Below are 24,446 nucleotides of genomic sequence, written 5' to 3'. Positions count from 1 at the left end.
CTGTCTAGCAGACCCGTTCATTGGTAAGAGTGGGGTGTTTAATTCTCCCACTACCAGTGTTTGGGGTTTGATGTGTGATTTGAGCTTTAGTAATATTTCTTTTACAAATGTTGGTGCCTTTGTATTTGGGGCATAAATATTCACAATTGAGACTTCATCTTGTCAAATTTTCCTTGTGATAAATGTGTAGTGTCCTTCCTTATCTCTTTCAGTTGATTTTAGTTTGAAGTCTATTTTATTAGGTATTAGCATAGCTACACTAGCTTGCTTCTTAAATCCATTTGATTGGAATGTCTTTTCCCAGCCTTTTAGTCTGAGGTGGTGTTTGTCTTTGAAGTTGAGGTGTATTTCTTGTATGCAGCAAAAGGATGGATCTTGTTTTCATGTCCATTCTGTTTGCCTGTGTCTTTTTATAGGTGAATTGAGACCATTGATATTGATATATAATAATGACCAGTTATTGTTAATTCCTGTTATTTTTTGGTGGTAGTGTTGTATGTTTCCCTTCTTTGGGATTAGTTGGTATGGGTCTATCTATTGCCTGTGTTTTCATGGGTGTATCTAACTTCCTTAGGTTGAATATTTCCTTCGAGTGCTTTCTGTAGGGCTGGGTTTGTGGAGAGATATTGTTTAAATCTTTTTTTATTATGGAATATTTTGTTTACTCTGCCTATGTTGATTGAGAGTTTTGCTGGGTTGGCATGTGGTGGTAATCTAATTGTACTGAAATATTATTTTGATTGTATGTTAATAAATAAAGTTGTCCGGGGGTCAGAGCTATTAGAGTCATAGCAAGAGTGTGGCGGTGGTGGCACACGCCTTTAATCCCATAAGATCTCTGTGTGTTCAGGGATATAGCCAGCATTGGAGACATATGCCTTTAAGACCTAGGGGGCTGTACATTCAGACAGTGACGAGGCAGTCATGTGTTTGGGTTTACAACCAATGAGAAGGCAGAACAACATACTATAAAAAAACGAACCGACAGGAAGTAGGTCTCTTTTTCGCGAAGCTGGGACAGCAGGAGGAAGGGTGAGATTTTAGCTCTGAGCTCTGACCTCTCAGCTTTCTCTTTTACATTGTTTCTGTGTTTCTTATTTAATAAGACGGTTGGTTACATCAACATTGGCATCCATGGTCTTTTAGTATATGCATAACATCTGACAAGGACCTTCTGGCTTTTAGAGTCTCCATTGAGAAGTCAGGTGTTATTCTTATGGTTCTGCCTTTATATGCTACTTGACCTTTTTCCTTTGCAGCTCTTAATATTTTTTTTTTATTCTGTATGTTTAGTGGTTTGATTATTATGTGGTGAGGGGACTTTTATTTGGATCCATTCTATTTGGTGTTCTGTAACCTTCTTGTATTTTTATAGGCATTTCCTTCTTTAGGTTTGGAAAGTTTTCTTCCATGATTTTGTTGAATGTATTTTCTGTGCCTTTGAGTTGGTATTTGTCTCCTTCTTCTATCCCTATTATTCTTAGGTTTGATCTTTTCATGGCGTCGCAAATTTCCTGGACATTTTGGGTCATGACTTTGTTGGTTTTAGTGTTTTCTTTGACTGATAAATCTATTTCTTCTACCGTATCTTCAACACTAGAGATCTGCTCTTCCATCTATTGCATTCTATTGATTATACTTGCATCTGTTCCTTTTCATTTACTCACATTTTCTACCTCCAGTATTACGTCAGTTTGTGTCTTCTTTATTGACTCCATTTCAGTTTTGAAATCTTGAACTGTTTCCCTCATTGTTTATTTGCTTTCTCTTGGCTTTCAAGGGATTTACTGATTTCTTCCCATTTTTTTGTTTGACTTTTCCTCAATTTCTTTAAGGGAATTTTTCATTTCCTCTTTTAAAATCTCTAATATCTTCTTAAAGTTATTTTTATGGTAGATATCTTCTGTTTCTTCTGTGTTGGAATGTTCAGGTCTTGTTGATGTAGGTTCTGATGGAGCCATATTGGATTTTATGTTGTTGTCTGTATTTTTGCACTAGCGTCTACTCTTCTCTTTTTCTACTTGGTGCAAGCAGTGTTTGTGTCTGAGGGAGCCTCTCTTGGTCTGATTGATACTCTTGATCCAGTGAGAGCTCTTGGTCTAGTCGATGCTGATGGACTTCTTTTCTTAGGGAGCAGCTCTTAGTCCAACTTGTGCTTGTGGGCTCTGCCTCAGGGAGTAGCTGCAGTCTTACAGTGGTAGTCTGACTTGTCTGCAGGATGTCTGACTGCCAACTGGCCTCTTAGTCTAGTTGTGTGCTGGCAGGCTCTGTCTCGGTAATAGTTGCAGTCTCCATGGGTGGGTGGGATTTGGGGGAGGTGGGGCTTGGGTTACAGGGTCTGATAGGGAATGGTGGTGGTTTGTCCTGTTTGCAGGAGGTCTGCCTGCCAACTGGCCTCAAACTGGAACTGCAATGGGTGGCAATGGGTGGGGGTGTTGTGCCCCTGGGCCCAAAGCCTAGGGGTTGGGGTGTTCAGGTATGAGGATAAAGACTCACATCTTAGTCCAGTCTGATGCTGGCTGGCTCTGTCTCAGGGAACAGTTCCATTTTATCTTAAAGATTATTCTAACTGCTTCCATTTCATTTCCTCAGTTATACTCTGCAATTGTAAGTCAACCTTCTTCAATTTCTAATGCTGTTCCCTTCAAGGTCATAAAGCCCTGTTTAATTATATATCAAAGGAAGTTTTCTTAGTTCTCATCATCTTGGACTTCTGTGCTCAGAGAGATCAACAAAGACTACTGAACAGAATAGAACTGGCTAGTAACTTGGTTGTTTAAATGCATTAGGAACTTGTTTTTTTCATTTACTTTGTTTTGTTTTGTTTGCTTTCTTTTTTCCTTCTCATAGGGCAAGATTTTGTAATAGTGAGCAGTGTTTGCAAGCTGAGATGCACCTGGACAGTAGCTCTAAGAATTTTCATTTGGTGATTTTGGGATGAAATGGAACATCTGCATTTTAACATTTTCCTACATAATTCCATCTTGCACCAAATATTGGGATTAGCTACTAGAAAATTAGGCTTTCTTTTAAAAATGTAATAGATGTTAATTACTTTCTATCTATATTTTATTTGATGAAAGCACTTTATTGCCTTCATTTATTTATTTATTTTTCAAGACAGGGTGTCTCTTTGTATAGGTTTGGTACCTGTCCTAGAACTCATGTGGTAGACCAGGCTGGCCTCCAACTCACAGAGATCCACCTGCCTCTGCCTCCCTAGTGCTGGGATTAAAGGTGTGTGACACCACTGCCTGGCCTACCTGTTCTACCAACTTTTTTGAGACTTGATATCCATATGTAGCCCAGGCTGGCCTTGAGCTTACTCTGGAGTTCATTCTGTCTCCAGACTTATTATTTTTTTTTTCGAGACAGGGTTTCTCTGTGTACCTTTGCACCTTTCCTGGAGCTCACTTGGTAGCCCAGGCTGGCCTCAAACTCAGAGAGATCTGCCTGGCTCTGCCTCCCGAGTGCTGGGATTAAAGGCGTGCGCCACCAACGCCCGGCCTTGTCTCCAGACTTATAATTCTGCTGTCTCTTTACATTAATACTGAGATTACAGGTGTTAATGACATCAGTTTTCAGTTGTTCACTTTCCCTGTGATCTTTGTGGTCTTTCTTTTTCTCTCTTTATTCTTTTGGTGTTTTAAAAAAAATCATAAATTTATTTATTTATTTATCTGTTTGTTTGTTTGTTTGTTTTGAGACAAGGTTTCTCTGTGCAGTTTTGGTGCCTGTCCTTGATCTAACTCTGTAGACCAGGCTAGCCTCGAACTCACAGAGATCTGCCCGGCTCTCCCTCCCAAGTGATGGGATAAAAGGTGTGAGCCACCAACTCCTGGCCATATTTATTTTTTGTAGACATGTTTGTATATGTGTGGGCACATGACACTCTTAGTCTAGTGAGCTAACTTGTTGGTCATCTTTATTTTTAAACCTTAGTTATATATTATTGAATTTCCCGACTGTTGTAGCTAGAGTTTTTCTCTACAGGTCCTGCCAAGCCCCGGCAGTTGTGTAGCCCACTTATAAAGTAAACATACAGATGCTTATATTATTTAAACTGCTTGGCCATTAGTTCAGGCCTATCATTGTCTAGCTCTTACTCTTATACTCAGCCCATTTCTGCTAATCTATATGTCACCATGTGTTCAGTGGCTTTACCTGCTGCCTTTACATGATGCTCCCTGGATGGCAGGCTGGCGTCTCCTCCAGACTTCCACCTCCCAGCTTCTTCTCTCTGTTTGTCCCACCTATCCCATACTTCCTGCCTGGCTACTGGCCAATCAGCGTTTTATTTATTCACAACACACAGGACATCCCACAGCACTCTGTTGTTTTACATATCCTGGAATTATGACATGGGCAAAGAAATCTAAAAAGTATTGATATTTACTCCATGATGCTTGGAGTTTAAAACAGTAAATAGAATAGCATAAATACAACTTTCTTTAGAAGTTTATTAAATCATTTCACCATTGAAAATTTTCAGTGAGAATTTCTTTGTGACCCAAAACATATATTTCTTGATAGCCTATTGCATAAAAATAAAACTACTTATACCATTTTACTGTACAAATGGTCTTCTATACGCCACATTTAATTTTAGAAGTAATATAATTATATTTCAGTATTTTAATATACTAGTTCTTCAATATAGGCAAAAATGGCTATTGAACATATCATATGCTATTTACTACAGGAAGTTAAAAATTTATACATTGCCTCAAGTGATACTTTCTCTAGTAACATAAAGGTAATTTCAAGTGAATTAATATTATGGGTCAAGAGTAATTAAGCCAATATCAGAGAATATGCTTCAGGGTAATTATTGTCACCCTATGAAAATTGTAGAGTTAAAAAATGTCTTTGAAGTCAAAATTATCATTTACTTTTATTTATTGTATATCAAATGATTGTTTAGAGAAATAATTGTAAATACTGATCTACATTTATAAAATCAAAAACATTACCCTTTAAATCAATTTTAATCTAAATTTTTCATCTTTTAAAAGTATTTCTTTCATGTGCAACATCATTTCTAAATTGCCCCCATCTCCACCCTCTCCATCTTCAACCTGTGGAGTTCATTTAGTGTTGTCATTTGTATGTGTGTTCAGAGATGACCACTTGTAAGTGGATAGCCTATAAGGGGGATTATCTTTGGAGAAGACTGATTCTTACCTTCTCAGCAGCCATTAATTGTCTGTACCATCTCTTCTAGGGGTTAGGCACTATGAGATTTCCCCCATTAATTTTGGCATTTCAACTGGTGTTGTCATTTTGCCAGTCTTGATTAGTTAGCATATTCATAAGATTTCATTAGTACAACTTCTCTGTTATATACAGAAGATATTATCTCACACATACTTCCTTGTTCTCTGGTGCTTACAATATTTCTACCCCCTCTTCTGTGATGTTACCTGAGCCTTAGGTGCAGAAGTTCTGTTGTAAATGTATCAGCTGGGTTTGAACACCCCACACTCAGCTGTTCTCTACATTTTGACCAATTGTTGCTTTTTTGTAGTGTTCTCTGTCCACTACAAAGAGATGCTTTTTTTAAAGAAAGAGTGAAAGAGACATATACCTGTGTTTATTAGAATAAGTATTAAGAAAGCAGTTAGAAATTATATTGGTTTAAGAAACTGCAATTGTAGGTTCTCCTCTAGGGTCCATGGCCTAATCACTCAGAGGTTGTTGGCTATTTCTATTATTTACTGAGCAGCTTTTAAGTGCAATTAGAGGGCTTTTGGATACCCACAAGATATGTGACACTATTGTACCTCTTAGGATATTTTGTGTTCTTGGTCATTTCTGTGTTTTGTAGGCTTTTTAGCTGGGTAGGACTATTGATTGCTTTTCCTCTTTGCCAGCTTGCATAGCTGTTTTTGAAAATATGAATGCTAGATAGATGCCAGGAAGTAAGCTTTGAGGTCAGATCCAGGTGGATTCCTCCAAGTCTTATGTTCAAAGTGCATGGGTCTTCAGTAATGGGGTCTTATCTTCAAGGCTCAGAAGGCAACCAAGGGCAACTGAAATTCTCTTTATTGTTTTGGGTGTCTGTCATACTCCAATGACCAACAACTCTAATGTAGGTTTTTCATGCCTGGCAGTGGGGTTCTTGTTAGTTAGTTTGAGTCTTCAAGGCATATTATTACCTCAAGTGATATAACTTCATTTAAAGTAATTATATATATATATATATATATATATATATATATATATATATATATATATATAATTTTAAGTAAGCTTATAATGTTTCTCTATGGCCTTTTCAAGCATTCTTAGTGTTAGTTATCCTCCTCCCAAGCCCTGTCTGTATTGCCCTCCCACCCTACTGACCCATTAAAGACATCACCTCAATTTTCTCATTTCATCTTTCATAACACCTATGTTCTACAATCCCCCTCTCTATAATTCCTTGCATCTCCACCATGTTTTTTTTTTTTTAATTTCATGGTTTCTATGGTTACTCCAGTTTATGTGCTCATTATCTCTAGATCTGGAGCAAATTTTCTTATGTTTGGTCTTATATCAAGATGCAAAAGAACTAGTTCTAACTCCAATATTGAGAAACACATGTTAACAAATACTTATAGTTCAGCTGAGTATATAAAGGAGTGATTAAACAAAGTTGTGGTGATATGGTGACATGTACTTTTAATGTGGACCTTAGGAGGCTGACCTAAGACAATAGTGATTTGGAGCCCACCTTAGGAAACTTAGATATACTGCAGAAAAAAAATCATAAAAAGAAATGAAGAGAGATAGGGAGAAAGGGAAGAAGGAAGAGTGATTAATAAAGAGAGAGAAGAGAGAAAATATTGATGCCAATTACTTAGAACATTTAAGATAAATATAATCAAAATAAATATGTGCATGTATATAAAAGTCATAATAAAATCTCTGTACAGTGATTACATGGTAATAGAATATATGCTATTGAAGAAGAAACATTTTGGCTAGGTTTTCTGTTTTGTTAGTTTAGTTTTGTGGAGGCAAGCAATAAGAAACATAAATGAGAAATATCTCTACAAATTCTCAGTGACTACTCAATATTTGTAGCCTAAAAAATCCAAGCTAATTTTATGGGTGACCTACACATTTCAGATCACCTGGGAATCTTCCAAATTTAAAGCTGAAAACCCACATTCTGGAATCCTTCTCATTTAAGAAAACCAGTATAGTTTTTCACCACAGTTTTTGTCTGTTTGTTTTTGTGTGTGTATGCCCAATCTTTCTACCTCACATCTTTATGGAATCCTTTATTTATACATGGTATCAAACAATGTTTAACAATGGGTGCTATGTTCTAAGATCTTCATATGTTGCTAAGTAAAAATAAAGGTAAATAATGCATTTCTGTCAATAAGCAGGTTACATTCTAGTAGAGAAGATGTACATAAAATTTTACCGAAATAATGTTACAGATGGAACAAATCAAAAGTCATATATGATAATTAAATTATAAGAGATAGAATTTTGGGAATTCTAAGGGAGGATTTTCTATGGCTGTAAGTGAATGGAAAGATAGAGCCAATGAAATAAACGAAGACTGAAAAGTTGAATGGAGGCTGAATAATATGCTATCTGTAACTCAGGTATATTTCAGTTTGTACTGCAGGAGCAAATGAAGTAAATTTCTTTTGTGAGACAATTTTCATGATTAAAAAAACAGAGTTATCATTCTACCTTTAAGAAGAGCCACTTAAATGCTAAAATGTGTATGTTCTTGACAATAACAAACTCAAATACACACAGATATTGCTACTTTTTGTCAGAACAAGTCAGCTGTAATGTAGGGAGGTCTCTTCAGTATCAGTGAACCTAAACCTAAGTATATCAGATGACTGAAAATAAAGCACTAAGAGGAAAAGATGGGAGTTTATATAGTTTAAATAGAAAAATGTTGAATGACATTCACAAGTTTCTATAGAGAAAAAATGTTTCCTTGTTATTTTCCTAGCATGTATTGTTGGCTTAAGTCAATTAGATTTATAGCTTCAAAATTATTAATATCAACATATATTTATTTTCATAGTAATGCCTCCTTCCTAAAAAAAAATAGTACAAAAGTAAGAGAAAAGGTTGCAAGAGGTAAATCAGTCCAGGTCTGGAATAGAAAAATGTGTTCACAGCTAAGCTAATTCTATTTCTTTAGACTCCAGTTTCTTCACCTGAAACATATTATATAGAGTTGCCAAGAAGTTGGTTGCTTGATGTCCTATTGAATAATGCTTGGCATATAGAAAGGTCAAAGTAATCTTAAATATTCTGCAAGTATGTCTTGAATCTCTGACGATTCCATTTACCTTCACCAGAACTCATTAAAATTGTCTTCTGTGATCCATTGATATATAGAACTTATATGTGAAGACATATTATAATATATTGGGTAGATAAGTTTTTTTTTGTAAATACAACAAAGCAATAGGCCAAGTTCCCTAGAAGTCCAGATTATGTGATCTGGTACAAATAAGTGATAAGCACTGCCCAACATCAAGAATAGAGTTTGTAATGTGGTTTCATTTACAATGAATTGAATACAGTTGCTAATACAATATATATATATATATATATATATATATATATATATATATATATGAATTCTAACTTATAAAAAGTATAATTCTAAACAGCTTATTTAGTGAACTGAACATGCTTGAGATGGCCTAAATGTTACACTTGTTCCACTAGATCTCTGAGCATGTATATAATTTGATGAATATGTAATATCATCCTTATTTACTGTGGATGACTTGCTTTTTAAAGTATAATATAACAATATTTCTAGTACATGAAAAAATAAACTATCCTTATTCTTCTTAGAGAATTTTTCCATCAAAATATGTATCTTAGAGAAACAAAACAAAGTAATAATTTGAAATTGAAGTTATGTATTAGATATATTTTCCTCATTTGGAGCTAAAATACAGCAAATTATGGATCTCTAAAAATGACTTCACAGCACAATTTAAAATCTTCCTAAGCATTACACTTTGTAAATTATGTACCCCTAGAAAGAAAAAGCAAGTGGAGATTTTTATGTATTCTTTAATTTATATTCTTCAGAGAATAGATGAATATTTTCTTTTTAAGTTTCTGCTGTGGGAATCTCCATGGAGATGCATGCTTAGTTAAGAGATGGTTTTCAATTATTTATTCTTATACAGTATTCCAAAGACACCAATAGCTTTACCTTTAAAATGGTTAACAGACAAGCCTGTATGGGTCCAACAATGGCCTTTAACAACAGAGAAACTCCAGGCTTTAGAAGAGCTGGTAGAAGAACAGTTAAATGCTCAGCATATTGAAGAATCAACTAGCCCTTGGAATTCTCCTGTATTTGTTATTAAAAAGAAATCTGGTAAATGGAGAATGGTAACAGACCTTAGAGCAATTAACAAAGTAATTCAGCCAATGGGCTCTCTACAATCTGGGATGCCTTTGCCTACTCTGTTACCAAAAGGATGGCCTCTCATAGTTATTGATTTAAAAGACTGTTTCTTTTCAATACCCTTACAAGAAAAAGACAGAGAAAGATTTGCTTTTACAGTGCCTACTTATAATAATTCTCAACCGGTTAAAAGATTTCAATGGAGGGTCCTCCCTCAGGGAATGTTGAATAGCCCAACTCTGTGCCAATATTTTGTACAACAGCCATTGGAAGTGATACGTAAAAAATTTCCTAAATCTATAATTTATCATTATATGGACGATATTTTACTAGCTGACTCAAATGCAGATACTTTAGAAAGAATGTTTGAAGAAGTAAAGAAAATTTTGCCTTGCTGGGGATTACAAATTGCTCCTGAAAAGATACAAAGAGGAGATTCTATTAATTATTTAGGATATAAAATAGAGCTACAAAAAATTAGACCCCAAAAGGTGCAAATTCGGAGAGATAGACTACAGACTCTTAATGACTTTCAAAGATTATTTGGAGATATTTCTCATCTATGAACTATTGTTGGGGTAAAAAATGATGAACTGACTAATTTGTTCAAAACCTTAGAAGGTGATCAAGGACTTAAATAGTCCAAGAGAATTATCACCTGAAGCTGAGAAAGAATTGGCCTTGGTAGAAAAGAAAGTGCATGAAGGACACGTGGATCGTATTGATCCAAAGCTGGATTGCATTTTGGTTATTTTACCTTCTAGGCGTTCTCCTACTGGAATATTAATGCAGAGGGAAGATATTATATTGGAATGGATATTTTTACCAAATAAACCAAATAAAAAATTAAAAACTTATGTGGAAAAAATCTCTGACTTGATTTACAAAGGAAAATTGAGACTTTGTCAATTAGCAGGCATAGACCCAGCAGAAATTGTTGTACCATTAACTAAGGAGGACATTGAAAAATTATGGACAGAAAGTGAACCTTGGCAAAGAGCTTGCAGTAATTTTTTGGGAGAAATTAACAGCAAATATCCCAAAAGCAATAGAGTTGATCTTATAAAGAGAGCTGATTGGATCTTGCCTTGAATTGTACGGCAAAAACCCATATCTGGAGTTTGTACATTTTATACAGATGCCAACAAAGAAGGAAAGGCAGGTTAAAAATCAGAAAATTTAAGTAAAGTGGTTCAAAGTCAGTATAATTCAGTTCAAAAATCAGAATTGTATGCTATTCTGTTGGTATTAATGGATTTTTCAGAACCTCTCAACATAGTAACTGACTCTCAGTATGCTGAAAGAGTGGTATTACATATTGAGACTGCAGAATTTATCCCTGATGCTTCAGAATTAACTTCACTATTTATTCAATTACAAGATACAATCAGGAAAAGGAATCATCCTTTATATATAACTAACATTCGATCCCATACTGGTCTGCCAGGCACTCTAGCACAAGGCAATGATGAGATTGATAAATTATTGATAGGAAATGTGCTGGAGGCCTCAGAATTTCATAAAAAACATCACGTCAATAGTAAAGGTTTAAAAAAGGATTTTTCCATAACCTGGCAACAAGCCAAAGAAATAGTAAAGAAATGTCCTACTTGTTCCTTCTACAATCAAACGCCATTACCAGCAGGATGGAACCCAAAGGGTATTCAGAGAAATGAAATCTGGCAGATGGACATGTTTCACTTTGCAGAATTTGGAAAATTGAAATATGTACACCACACTATCGATACTTATTCAGGATTTCAATGGGCAACTGCTTTGAGTTCTGAAAAAGCTGATTCTGTAATCACTCATTTGCTAGAAGTTATGGCCATCATGGGTATACCTGCACAAATCAAAACTCACAATGCTCCATCATATGTCTCTGTTAAAATGAAACAGTTTTTTGCTTATTACAACATAAAGCATATTACAGGCATACCACATAATCCTACAGGTCAAGCAGTTATAGAAAGATCAAACAGAACTCTAAAGGATATGCTAAATAAACAGAAATGGGTAACAAAAACCCCCAGAAATAGACTTCATAATGCTCTTCTAACTTTGAATTTTCTGAATGCTAACGAGAAAGGAACAACAGCTGCAGAGAGACATTGGATAATAGAAAAAAACTACAGAATTAAATCAGCCTATATACTTTAAGGATGTGCTGACCTCAGAATGGAAACCAGGGTATGTATTACATTGGGGACGAGGTTTTGCTTTTGTTTCTACAGGAGAAGATAAGCTGTGGGTACCATCAAAATTGATAAAGGTTCGATTTGAACAAGAGAGACCTCTTAATTGAGGAGGTGATAGTTCATCAACCAGCATGAACATCCAATTTAAACTAACTTGTACCAGTAACACATGCCTTTTCATTTAATCAGATAATAACTTGCCAAAAAGGAACATCCCCAAAATTAGTCTTGGGGAAAGGTTTTTGTTTTTGTCTTTTAGGAGAATGAAGGTTAATAATCTGAAGAACACTGGACAAATGAGACAACTGAAGAAAAGGGACAAATCATCTATCCCAAGAAACAGAATGAAACGATGTATGGGTATATATTATCTAAAAAATTTTATGTCTTCCTAAATGTTTGTTTCTGCTTTTCTCTAAAGATTTAACACTATTGGTCTTCTAATAGTCCCAGTTCAATTAAAATTTAAAGCTGACTTTGGAGTTGGAGAATGGCTCTCTCCTTCTTTAAACTCAAGCATGTTGTTAAAAGGAAAATGCAAACTCCCTGTATCATGCCAGAATAAAAGAGTCATCTTCTGCTATGGTACAGGACAAAGGCAAAATTAATTAAGGGACTATTCTATTACTAATCTCAACTCTTTTGATTCTATTCTGATTCTTTAAACTTTTCTTAAAGTATAAATTTTATATCAAAATTTACAAGATTAATATATATATACATTTTAAACTTTGTTAAGATATGAATGGTCATATAGAGTACTAACTAATTCTAGAAAAAAGGCTAGCTGCATATATATGTTTTTGTTTTCGAGTCTCTTATCAGTTTTCTGCAGGAAATCACAGCCAGGCCTAACATCAACTGAAGTCTCCAGAAAGAAGATGGGGCCCCACAACAACAACAGTTCCACGTGGACAATAATAATATCATTAAGCTGACAAACATCATCCACAGATCAGCTTTGAACTACAAGGTGCTCAGAGCAATTTTGAGATGACTAGCTGAGATGATCCAGTCTCAAAGACTACTTGAATAAGACTTGAGATAAACCCTGAACTCTGGCATTATACACAGACTGGATAATGAAGGATATAGTTACCTCTCCTAGAATTTGACAATTAACCTAAAATTTTTCTTTCAGGATAAAGAAAACTTCGCCCATACCCAGCAGGAAGCAATTTTAAGAATACGACGCCCACATTCCCAAAGAGGTGGTGTGGGGCGGGTGGTTTTTTGGTCTTTTTAATGGGTTCTGGGTCTGGGATAATTTTCAGTATTTAGGGGGGTTGGTTACAAGTTATTGTCAAGGGTTAGGAAAAAGGCTAAGCAAAGGAGATTAGATTTAAGGTTCTTGTTTAAAAAAAAAGAAAAAAAGAAAGAAAAAGAAAAGAAAAAGACAATTACTAATACTTTACATTGGATTGAATTGTTTTATATTGTATACAAATTTGAAACTGATATTGTTAGAAAATGCTATATGTGTATTTCTAATTGTATTTATACCATTCATTTAACAATGTAATACAAATTTCTGATCCTTGAATGTTATTATTACCAACTACTAGGATATAAAGAAATGAAAGTTAGTAATTAGACATTACAATAGAACTTGTAGTCATATTAGATATGTTTTAAAAATTGAGCAGAGGTGTTTTAGACATGTCATCTTCAAACCCTTCAGAGATGTACAGAATATGGCATTTAAAATGTTTTAATAACTTAGAAAATTTTTCTTTTTTGAGACATGTCGGCTCCTGGCAGTACTAATCTACTTCAGAGAAAATATGGGCATTGAAGAAACTGCATATGGAGTCAACTTTCATTGTGGCAAACGTTAGCCACTGGACAACAAAGTATCCTCGAATCAACAGGACAAAATGGACAGACAGAACACGAAACAAGGGACTACTGATTCTTGCCAAAACAAGTGTGGTTATGGCTTTATCAAAAGGCATCTTCTGAGGCCAGGACAATATGGCCCCATCCCTGAAGTGGCCTTCACATCCGGAAAAGGTAAGGTGCCCTTTTCTTCGAAGGCAGCTTAACAGGCAGAGGGCCGATGGATTCTGTTGTACAATGGAACAGCAGCTGAAAGCTCATGCCTCTCGAAAGTAGACTGGCATTTAATAGAGGGATGTGGAGAAGAAGGGGATGCTGAGATGAAGCCATATATACACAGCCAAGAAGAATGGACAGCTGAATTTAAAAACTGTCAACAATTTCCAGAATTTAAAATCCTGAATCATGACAGGACACTAGTGGAATTCAGGTGTTTCTGGTACGTGGACTGCTCTCACCCAATGTGAGGTTGAACTGTTGACCTTGTGTACATCCTACATCACAAATGAGTCTGTCAGATACACTAAGCCTATAGGCTGAAGATGATGCCCCAACACTGCGGAGAAACCTCAGGTGACTGCCCAGGGAGCTGGCTGTTTCTGTCAACTCACAAATTTTTTGGAAGTTGCTTGCATGCACTTCCTGTTTTTATTTTTGTTAGCTAATATTATTCCCTTCTTGGGTCTCTGAGGGAGTTGAAGATTAGTTAGTTATGGTTGAAGATTAGTTAGTTATAGTTGAAAATTAGTTAGAATAGAAAGTACATTAGATACATCTTGGAATTACCAAAATAGGATATATAATGGAATTATTTTCTCTGATTTGTCAAATATCTGACATTTAGGTATTTATTACTTGTATATATTGTATATAGTTATTGTACTTTTGTATATAGTTTTTCTTTTGTTAGTTATAACCTTTTGCTTTTTTTCTTTTTATTAAAATAGAAAAGGGGAAATGTGGTGGTAATCTAATTGTACTGAAATATTATTTTGATTGTATGTTAATAAATAAAGTTGTCCGGGGGTCAGAGCTATTAGAGCCATAGTAAGAGTGTGGCGGTGGTGGCACACGCCTTTAATCCCATAGATCTCTGTGTGTTCAGGGATACAGCCAGCATTGGAGACATATGCCTTTAAGACCTAGGGGGCTGTACATTCAGACAGTGACGAGTCAGTCACATGTTTGGGTTTACAACCAATGAGAAGGCAGAACAAAATACTATAAATAGACAAACAGACAGGAAATAGGTTTCTTTCGGGAAGCTGTGACACCGCAGGCGGAAGGGTGAGATTTTAGCTCTGAGCTCTGACCTCTCGGCTTTCTCTTTTACATTGTTTCTGTGTTTCTTATTTAATAAGACGGTTGGATACATCTACATCCAAAACATCATAGTCAGTATCTGAGTTTAGTTTAGTGTTGCTGTGATAAAATGCCTTAATGAAAACAACTAAAAGGGAGAGGTTATTTGTGTTCACAGTTCAAAGGAGAAACTAATCACAGCTGAAAAGTCAAGGAGGTAGGAACTTAAAGCGCCTGGTCACACTGTATCCACAATTAAAAACAATGAGCAATGAATGCGTTAGTGTTCTCCATTATATACAGTTCAGGATCACCACTCAAAGAGTAGTCATGAACACAATGAAGATATGTCTTCCTAGATAAATTACCCTAATCAAGGTAATCCATCATAGGCATGCCCAGAAGCCCAGCTTCCAGATATGTCTAGATCCTGTCAAGATAACAACACTAACCATCATTAAGTCAAGGTGCATTCCAAACCCTCTTTATTCATTCTCGTCAATGAGGATTACATTTTATAAAAACTCTTGGGACATACATTCAAAATATATTCAAACTACTGACTCCTTTATTTGTCCCCATGTAATTTATACTATCATTGGCACCCGATGTTTCTTGTGCTATGGGGAAAATGTCATGAATTTATATTAAAATTAAAATCAATATGGTAAAATTAGATACCATTATTTATTACCATGATGCCTTGCACTTGAATAGCTATTTTTTATTTAGCAAGTTAATTTACCTTTTATTGTACTATATATACATAAGTGTGTACATATCATATATAAATATAAATGCATGAGCAGTTGTTATTCCAATCTGTGGAAACTGACCTCCTGATTTTATTTGACTTCTCTAAGCCATGGCAAAGTAAGAAAAAGAACACATTCAGAAGTTGAATGTAGGTCACATAACTTCATATTCATTTTTTTTCTTGATGCAATTTACCTGGTATTGTGTTACTTGTGTTATATAGCCAGATAAGTCACAATACTAATTAACAGCCTTTCAAAAATCATGTTCTAGAATCTAACAATATCTGAAATAAAGCAGATTAAGAAATTCCTTTAACCTGTACATATTGAATTCATTGGAATGTAAATTAACTTATTACAACCAAGTCCTTTGTTTTTTATCTTTTAATTTCTATAAGATTAAATTATTTATGAAACACTGCCATTTCTGGATGAATATTAATTCAGAATCACCAATATATTTAAACTTTCTCTATCTTGGGTTATTTTAATAGCATGAGATCAGTATATAATTTCCTAAAGTAACAAATTATTTCAGAACTAGAATCAAATATTGATTTTTAGTTATGTTTGAAAATTTCTAGCTTCTTTATGAAAGCAATTTCAGTTTTACATTTTGAAAATGTATATATGATTTTTCTTGGATTTTCATTATAACCTTTTAAACACAAAATCTGCTCCTATAAACATATTGTACATGTGCAGGTGTCTCTGTGTTTCATGGAACTATGCATCCTGATGAATAACTTGATGTTTGCTACAGTCTTTGTGCTAAGACAAAGAGGCATAATTAATAACAGTGTATTTACTTATTGGCTTCCAGACACAATAATTAGTTTTTGGTAAAAGATGGCTTCCACAAAAAGTGTTCATCAATTGATTAATGCAACTCCAGGAACTGTTTCCAGATTTAATTGTTTGCATTTTTATTTTAAAACTCATTCTTTTGTATGGTGGTATTTGTGCCCTCCAATATATTTTGCACCCTATTAAAGCTTAACTGAGAGATCAGAGGACTCGGACAAACCACAGGCAACCTCACCTTACCAAATTCTCAGCTTCCCAAGAGACCTACTTCCTGCATACCCACGGTGTATGCCTTTCTGTTCTGTATCTCACTTCCTCTGTGTGCTCAGCTATATCACTTCCTGTCTGTCTGTACAGACCTCCAGACCTCCATAGCTAGTGCTGGGATTAAAGTCATATGTCACCATGCCTGGCTCTATTCCCTAGTGTGGCCCTGAACTCGCAGATATTTGGATGGATCTCTGCTTCCTACATGTTAGGATAGTAGGTGGCTTTTCCCTCTGATCCTCAGATAACCTTTATTAGGGTGCACAATATATAGGGGACACAATATATCACCAAACAAAAGAATATGAGTTTTAAAATAAAATGTAAACAATTAAATCTGGAAACAGTTCCTGCAGTTGCATTAATCAATTGATGAACACTTTTTGTAGAAGTGATCTTTTACCAAAAACTAATTATTGTGTCTAGAAGCCAAAAAGTAAATAAAAAATAAAAAGTTATAACTAATATAAGAAAAACTATATACAATAAGTATAACAACTATATACAATATATACAAGCAAAAAATACATCAACAATGTCTAGTCCATTTGCATTTGACAAAATCAGAGAAAATAATTCCCTTATCTATCCTATTTTGGTAAGTTCAAAATGTACCTAATTCACTTTCTGTCCTAACTTGTATTACCAACTGAAAAATATCTTTTAATGTGATTCAAACTTATACACTTTATACCTGTTAGTGAGTTTCTTTATTGAAATTGTTAACAAGGAAAACTGTAATTATAGCTATCTAATCTTCAACTCCCTCAGAGACACGAGAAGGAAATAATATTAACTAGTAAAACAGGAAGTGCAAACAAGTGACTTCCAAAAAAATTGAGAAATGACCTACTGTTAAATTAAGGACATGGGAGGCGATGTTATAATTTTTCACATATTTAAGAACTTTATTTATTCAGCTTTCAAAACACCTATCTTTTTCACGTAGTGGATTATAACTGGTTTTTTGTATGTTAATCATAATTAAAAATCACTGCAAGTATCATTAGTCATATAAGGCCAAGTCAAATTACTTCTTAGTAAGGAATCACCAATAATATTTCTTAAATAGGAACCCAAGCTTTCAAGATGCCACATGTTATTAAATAAATCGTACTTAAAAAGTAGAAGCTATTCTAGTAAGCCACTATAAGCATGTCAGAGAATTAAGAATGGGAAAGATATATATAAGTTAATAATAAGGATATTTTTAAAGTAATTATTTTGAAGTGCTATTTATGACTGTCATTCTATGGTTTACTTCAGATTTCCAAATTATTGCATTGTTAGACTGTAATTGATTTATCACAACCCATTAATTCTTAGTGAAATTAGAGTAATATTCAAATTAGAGATAGAGTTAATATAGTTATTACTTTAACAACAATTGCTGCTTGGCTTTAACTGAGCTTCTATAGGCAGAATTTCTGTCAGATTTTAGCCAGAATGATTATCTCCTTATTATAGTCAGTTTTGTAAAATGTAATGATTGGAAATTTGCATATAGATGTAGAAGGCAAAGCAATGTCACTTTTATGAGGCATCTCTATGGGAGATAATATGACTTAATGGAAAGAAACACTATCAGAAGACTCAAAATTCCCTTTTTGGTACACCTTTATACACACACACACACACACACACACACACACACACACACATATATATATATATATATATATATATATATATATATATATATATATACTGGAAAAGTCAATGTGGCTCAATGGCAGCACTGTAAAATGTGAAAAATGTCTAAAATGCATAAAATCAATGATCTATATGTAGGTATATGAAATAATTTTGATTATGCAACTCTAAGAAAAATAAGGATTCTAATATGAAGTATACATATAAATTTACCATCTTTAACCTACCTAGTGTCTATTGCACATCAAATTTCAGTACTATTTTTTCCTGTCACCTTTAAAACTCTGAATTTCTACTCCAATGTTTCAAAATCCATCTTTAATATACTTTTCTCTGTATGCTTTAATTTTCCAGCAAATATACATAGGCATCTGTTAGTCATTTTTATTTATATAATTAGTAATTAGTCAACTTTCATCTTACTGCCATTTTGAACTTCTTTTCCAATAATTTCTTCAGCTCCATTTACAGAACAGTAACTCAGGCAGTAGCAACTCAGGCAGTAGCAACTCAGGCAGTAGCTGTACTTGATTTGCTATTCTTTCTACTGTGGCATTAAAAATCTATTTAGAACCCTGCCTCTTTTATAAAAGATTTCATTTATTGAATTTTGTGATTGAATTCAATTTTTTAAATATTTAAATGCTTTTATTATTTTTAAATTATAATATAATTACATCATTTCTCCTTCCCCTTTTTCCCTCTAAACTATCTCATATACCCATTCTTGGTCCATTTTTCATTATTTGTTGTTACATAAATATATAATCTGTTTTGTCTAGTATAATGTCTACTATAATGTCTAGTATAATGTCACTTATATGTATGTTTCCCCTGGCCGTGTTAGTCTGTGCATTAATGTTGCTCAACTCAAGTTTAGGTAGTCCTGCTAGTGAGATTTTCTGGGTACAACTTCTGACTTTACTAGGAGAAAGAATCAGAAAGCAAACAGTTTTATCCTCTGGATCTTACAATCCTCCTGCAACCTTTTCCACAATGATCCTGGAAATTTTGGTCTGGGAGGTGTTTGGTAGATGTATCTGTTGGGATTGTGCACTACAACTCAGCCTTAGGATTGGTTGTGTTTTTCTATAAAGGTCTGTTTCAAAGAAGAATTTTCTTGATGCAAGGTGAGGACAAGTATTTAGAATCTAGTCAAGTATCATTCAGGTTTAGTAAAGCATCAGTTGTTGATTTTCCTGCAATATCCATGACTTCACTAGCTTTAGATTGTTAGCTACTTAATTATATGTGTAGGATATTGTCTACATATGTGTGTGTGTAAGTGTGAGAAGTTGCCCGGAGAAGACAGAAGAAGACATCAGATCTTTAGGAACTGGAGATACAGGAAGTTGGGATCGTCTTGATATGGGTGCTGGGAACCAAATGTAGCTCCTCTTCAAGAACAGTACTCTCTTAATCCCTGAGCCATGTCTCAAATTTCTGGAGATATTACTTATTCTAGTGATCTTTGAATTTATTATGTTGTCATTACTACATTGTCAGTCTTCATTCTTGTTCAATTATTAGTTGTCTGTTTCTGTCTTTTTGCCCTCTGACATAAACATTAACATAATTATATTTATAAATCCACAATAACTTTCCTAATAATTGTTGTTCATATATACAATGGAATTTTTTTTCAGCTGCAAAATAATTAAACTGAAATTTTCAAGAAAATGAATGGAACTGGGAAATATTATACAGTGTGTGGAAACCCAGGCACACAAAGAAAAATGAATGTTTTCCCTCATTGGTGAAGATAAGGTTTGAAACTTTAGATATGTGTATTTCATTTAGAATACTTATATAGGTCAAGGGATTATTAAGGGGCCACAGTGTGTGTGTGTGTGCGTGTGTGTGTGTGTGTGTGTGTGTGTGTGTGTGTGCATGTGTGTGTGTGTTGTCTTGGGGAAACAGTATCAAGGGTGATGAAAAAAATGCAGTGGTATAAGATGTAAAAGGGAATCATGGGACAGAAAGGGTTAAATGAGATGATGGATGGCATGGTACCTAACACTAAAGTCCATTTTAAGAAATTATATGGAAACCCACAACTATAGAAATCACCTTTAAAATACACATACACATACATATATTTATATACATATGCATTATATGCATATATATATATATATATATATATATATATATATATATATGGAATTGCTCTATAATGGCATGAAAATATCCCTACCACACTTTGTTGTCAACAAGGAGTTTCCTCCTTTGAAGTTTTTGGGCAATAACATTTTGTAGAATCCCCAACATCACAAGCTATTGTCAGTGCTTTTGGTTACTTTCCAAACCTGATGGTAAAAACATTGTTGAAGACACTGTACACTTGAATCCAGGAACATGGAGACATTAAATCTGGTATTTACTTGTAAGCTTTATCCCTACTGAGTAGTTTTCATAGTGCTAGAAAATACTATACACACTACTGGAGAAGGAATCTTATCATCAGTCTTACTCAGCTATGAATCCTGTGACATGATAATGCCTGGCCTGGCAAGAAATGCCCACTGGAAAAATAATGGCACAAATGTCATGAGTAACCAGCAACTTCCTTATTGGAATAAAGTATTGTTCCACAAGGTGAAATCCATACCTGGCATCATTAGCACCAAAAGTCTATGGCTATATAGGTCAGAGGCCCTAATGTAGTAGCTACTACTACTACTCTTCTGTAAATGGATATATTATTAAGATGAATCCTAATGACTTATTGATATGTCCATAGAAAAGAGCATCTCTCAACCCTTATCAGAGAAGTTATTTTATGCAGTAGATGATTAACACAAAAACCTACAATTGGTCAAGGTATAGAGACTAAGAGACAGCAGAGGGATCACCCCTAATAGAACATTTCTACCACACTCCCTCTCACAAGGCTCAGACATCATTGAGGAGGAAATAATAAAAAGATTATAAAAGCCAGAGACAGCCTGGCAGTGGTGGTGCACACCTTTAATCCAAGCACTTGGGAGGCAGAGGCAGGTGAATCTCTGTGAGTTCACAGCCAGCCTGGGCTACAGAGTGAGTTCCAGGAAAGGCGCAAAGCTATACAGAGAAACCCTGTCTCAAAAAACAAAACAAAACAAAACAAAAAGCAAAACAAAACAAAAAAGGGCTGGAGATGGCTCAGAGGTTAAGAACACTGACTGTTCTTCTGGAGGTCCTGAGTTCAATTCCCACAAACCACATGGTGGCTCACAACCATCTGTAATGAGATCTGGTTCCCTCTTCTCCTCTTCTGGTCATAATGCTGTATACAAAATAAATAATAAGTCTTAAAAACAAAAACAAACAAACAAAACAAAAAAGCCAGAGACAATGAATGATTACAAAGAAACAGTTTTCCAGACACAGCATGGGAGTTGTACATATGCAGCAGTTGTGACAACATTATAAGCCACTTGAAAGCTCCAGCGAGACAAAATCCCAGCATGGAGAGGGGAGGTGGGTAGGAAGTTCCACTTCTGCCTGAGGATCACTGGTAATTGATAGCTGCTGAGAGAGGGAAAGTCTGTTTTCTTTAAGGGTATGACCTCTGGCAGTTCAATCATGATCCAGGGGACAGCCCCCCACAGGATTATGTGGGCAGCACAAATTGGATTCTGTGGGATTTAGAAAGGAAATGAAGACACAAAGTTGAGTGTGTACAGAAGTTGGTGGAGGTGGATTTGGAAAATGAATTATATGAAATACTCAATGAATTAATGAAAATAATTTTAAAAAGAGAAAAGAGGTTGGAACAGAGGTTCGTCCTGGGTAATACTTTTCCCAGAAACCATATGCTTTTTTGAAAGGAACCTCAGTGCTAAGTATAGGATAGTTACTTGTATGTTGATGGCTAAAGAGTCTCAAAGACCCTCAGAACATATATGCTAATGATAGCATTCTTTGGTTGCTGATCAGGATGAACAGGCATGAACATATTGCTGAGGATACCACATATATTGATTAGAGTACACAGAAATCAACAAGTAACTGAAATGGAAATCCCTCGCATCTGATTGGCATTCACAAAGCCAGGAGGTGTAATGTAGGCTGCCGAGGAGGAAATCTCTAATAGTCTCATACAATGTAGACCATATACACTACTATAATGACATACCAGGAAAGATACATCCACTTGTGAAATAGTGGCATGACAATTTTGAGGATAAATACCTACTTTGTGATTGGATTTGGGTCTCATAGCACATGAAGAAATGCACATTTAACCCAGTCAAAAGCCTATGTCCGGGGAAGGAATAGCCCCAATGGGAAAATACACTACAATTGTTACTCGAAATTAATCTGTATCAAACTAATTATTACTTATGCCTATACCCATATACAAGTGCTGTTCTAAGCAAAAGTCAGAGAAGCTCTTTTTTTCAGAGGATTTCTATAGACTCTCCTGGCTGTCTTTGAACTCTCTCTGTATCCTAGGAAAACACTGAACTTGAGATTATCTTCCCTTGTCCTACCAAATAGCTGGGATGACAGATCTGTTCAACCAGGCCCAGCTTTTTCTCTGTATATTCCCACCCATTTTTCTCTTCTTCTACTTATTGCTTAGTATTGCAATATTGCTTTTGACCTAATTTTATTCAAATGAAAGCCAATGTCCAAGTAGTCTGAAATATCTGCTTGATGTTTCATAGGTCACTGACAATTTTTTTTCTGTCACACTATCAGTCTAATCACCAAATATTAAGAAAATTGAAGGTCTGTTATTAATGCAAACACTATATTAATGAGAGTGAATTGGTCTGTTAAGGAGAAAAGCAAATTATCTTCCATGTCTCTCCTAGGTCACACTTTCAAGATCTCTCTCCTCAGAATTTATTCTTACAAAACTGCACCATCAGTCTCCCTCCATGAGATGGTTCAGACATTCATTGGTAGGACTACTGATTTCAGGCATTCATTGGTAGGACTACTGATTACAATTCAGTAATCTGAACCTATATGGTAGATGGGGAGAACTAATTGCTGAAAGTTATACTCTAATTTCCACATATAGCTCACAGCATGTGAGCTTGAATTCTTGTATAAGTGAGTGTATGTGCATATATGTGTGAACACACACAGATTCATAAGCACAGTAAATAAATGGTAAACGATACATTACATTACCTAAATATTTGAGTGTAAACCAGGCTGGCCTTGAATTCATAAAGATCTGCTTGCTTCTGCTTCTTGCGTAATGGGAATTTAATTTTTATTCAGTAATTGTTAACAAAACTTACATGCACTATTTGTCTATAAATAAATTAGAGCAATTATGGAAATATCTATATATTGATTTTAAGAGGATAAAATAAAATAGATATAAATATAAAAACAAGTTCAGAAATAAACACCTCTGGCTGTGTGTATGCAATTTAAATCAATTAGAAATTAAAACATTGGAAGTTAAGACCTCCACTTGCTGAGGCTGCTATGTGTATTATCGAGAGAATCTCTTTTCTTTCTCTGTCAAATGAGTACATAATTTTGGTTAATGGTTTGTGTTTTAAATAATTGAGGAATTACATAATAATTAATTAGGAGTGTATTGAACAAGATTGAGTAAGAAAATAATTGCTTCACAAAATGAGGACTGGAATTTTTGCTCAATATGAAAGCTATAGGGCTATCTAAGCAGCTGGAGACAATGGAAGAATGGAGTACATTCAAAAGTCATCAGTGTTTTTCCTCTTTGGGGGATCTCATTTTCTTCTATGATTACATTCCAGAATATTATGTTTAGTGGTATGTATTACATAAACTTTACTGATTTAGATGGTGATCTAGCCTATATCTTCACAACAGTATCTAGAATAATATTTGATCAAATGTCTGAGCATCTTGGCCTTGTCAAGGGAATGTATTTAATTTACCATGACACTAACATTGAAGGATTAATCAGAAAAAGTTCAAATTATTTGTTTGTTGGATCTCTTACAGATAACCTCTTTCACTTTATGACCTCACATGAAATGAGTTTATCTAATGAGCATCTTGACTTCGACTGTGACAGGGCATCTCCCATCCAGGAGAGAAGAGGAAATAGGATACAAGTTGAGACCTTCTGTGGTTAGAACCTGAACTGATTAGTTCCTTTTCACACACATGTGCATGAATACAAAGAGACACCACAGATACCACTTTTCTGGGCTTCATGCTCTCTACCCTTTTCTCATTCTGCACAAGACTCAACTGAATTACAATAATATGTGTTTGGAG

This window comes from Peromyscus leucopus, chromosome X, assembly GCF_004664715.2.
Source record: "Peromyscus leucopus breed LL Stock chromosome X, UCI_PerLeu_2.1, whole genome shotgun sequence".
NCBI lineage: Eukaryota > Metazoa > Chordata > Mammalia > Rodentia > Cricetidae > Peromyscus > Peromyscus leucopus.
Note: the sequence above shows the minus strand (reverse complement) of the source record.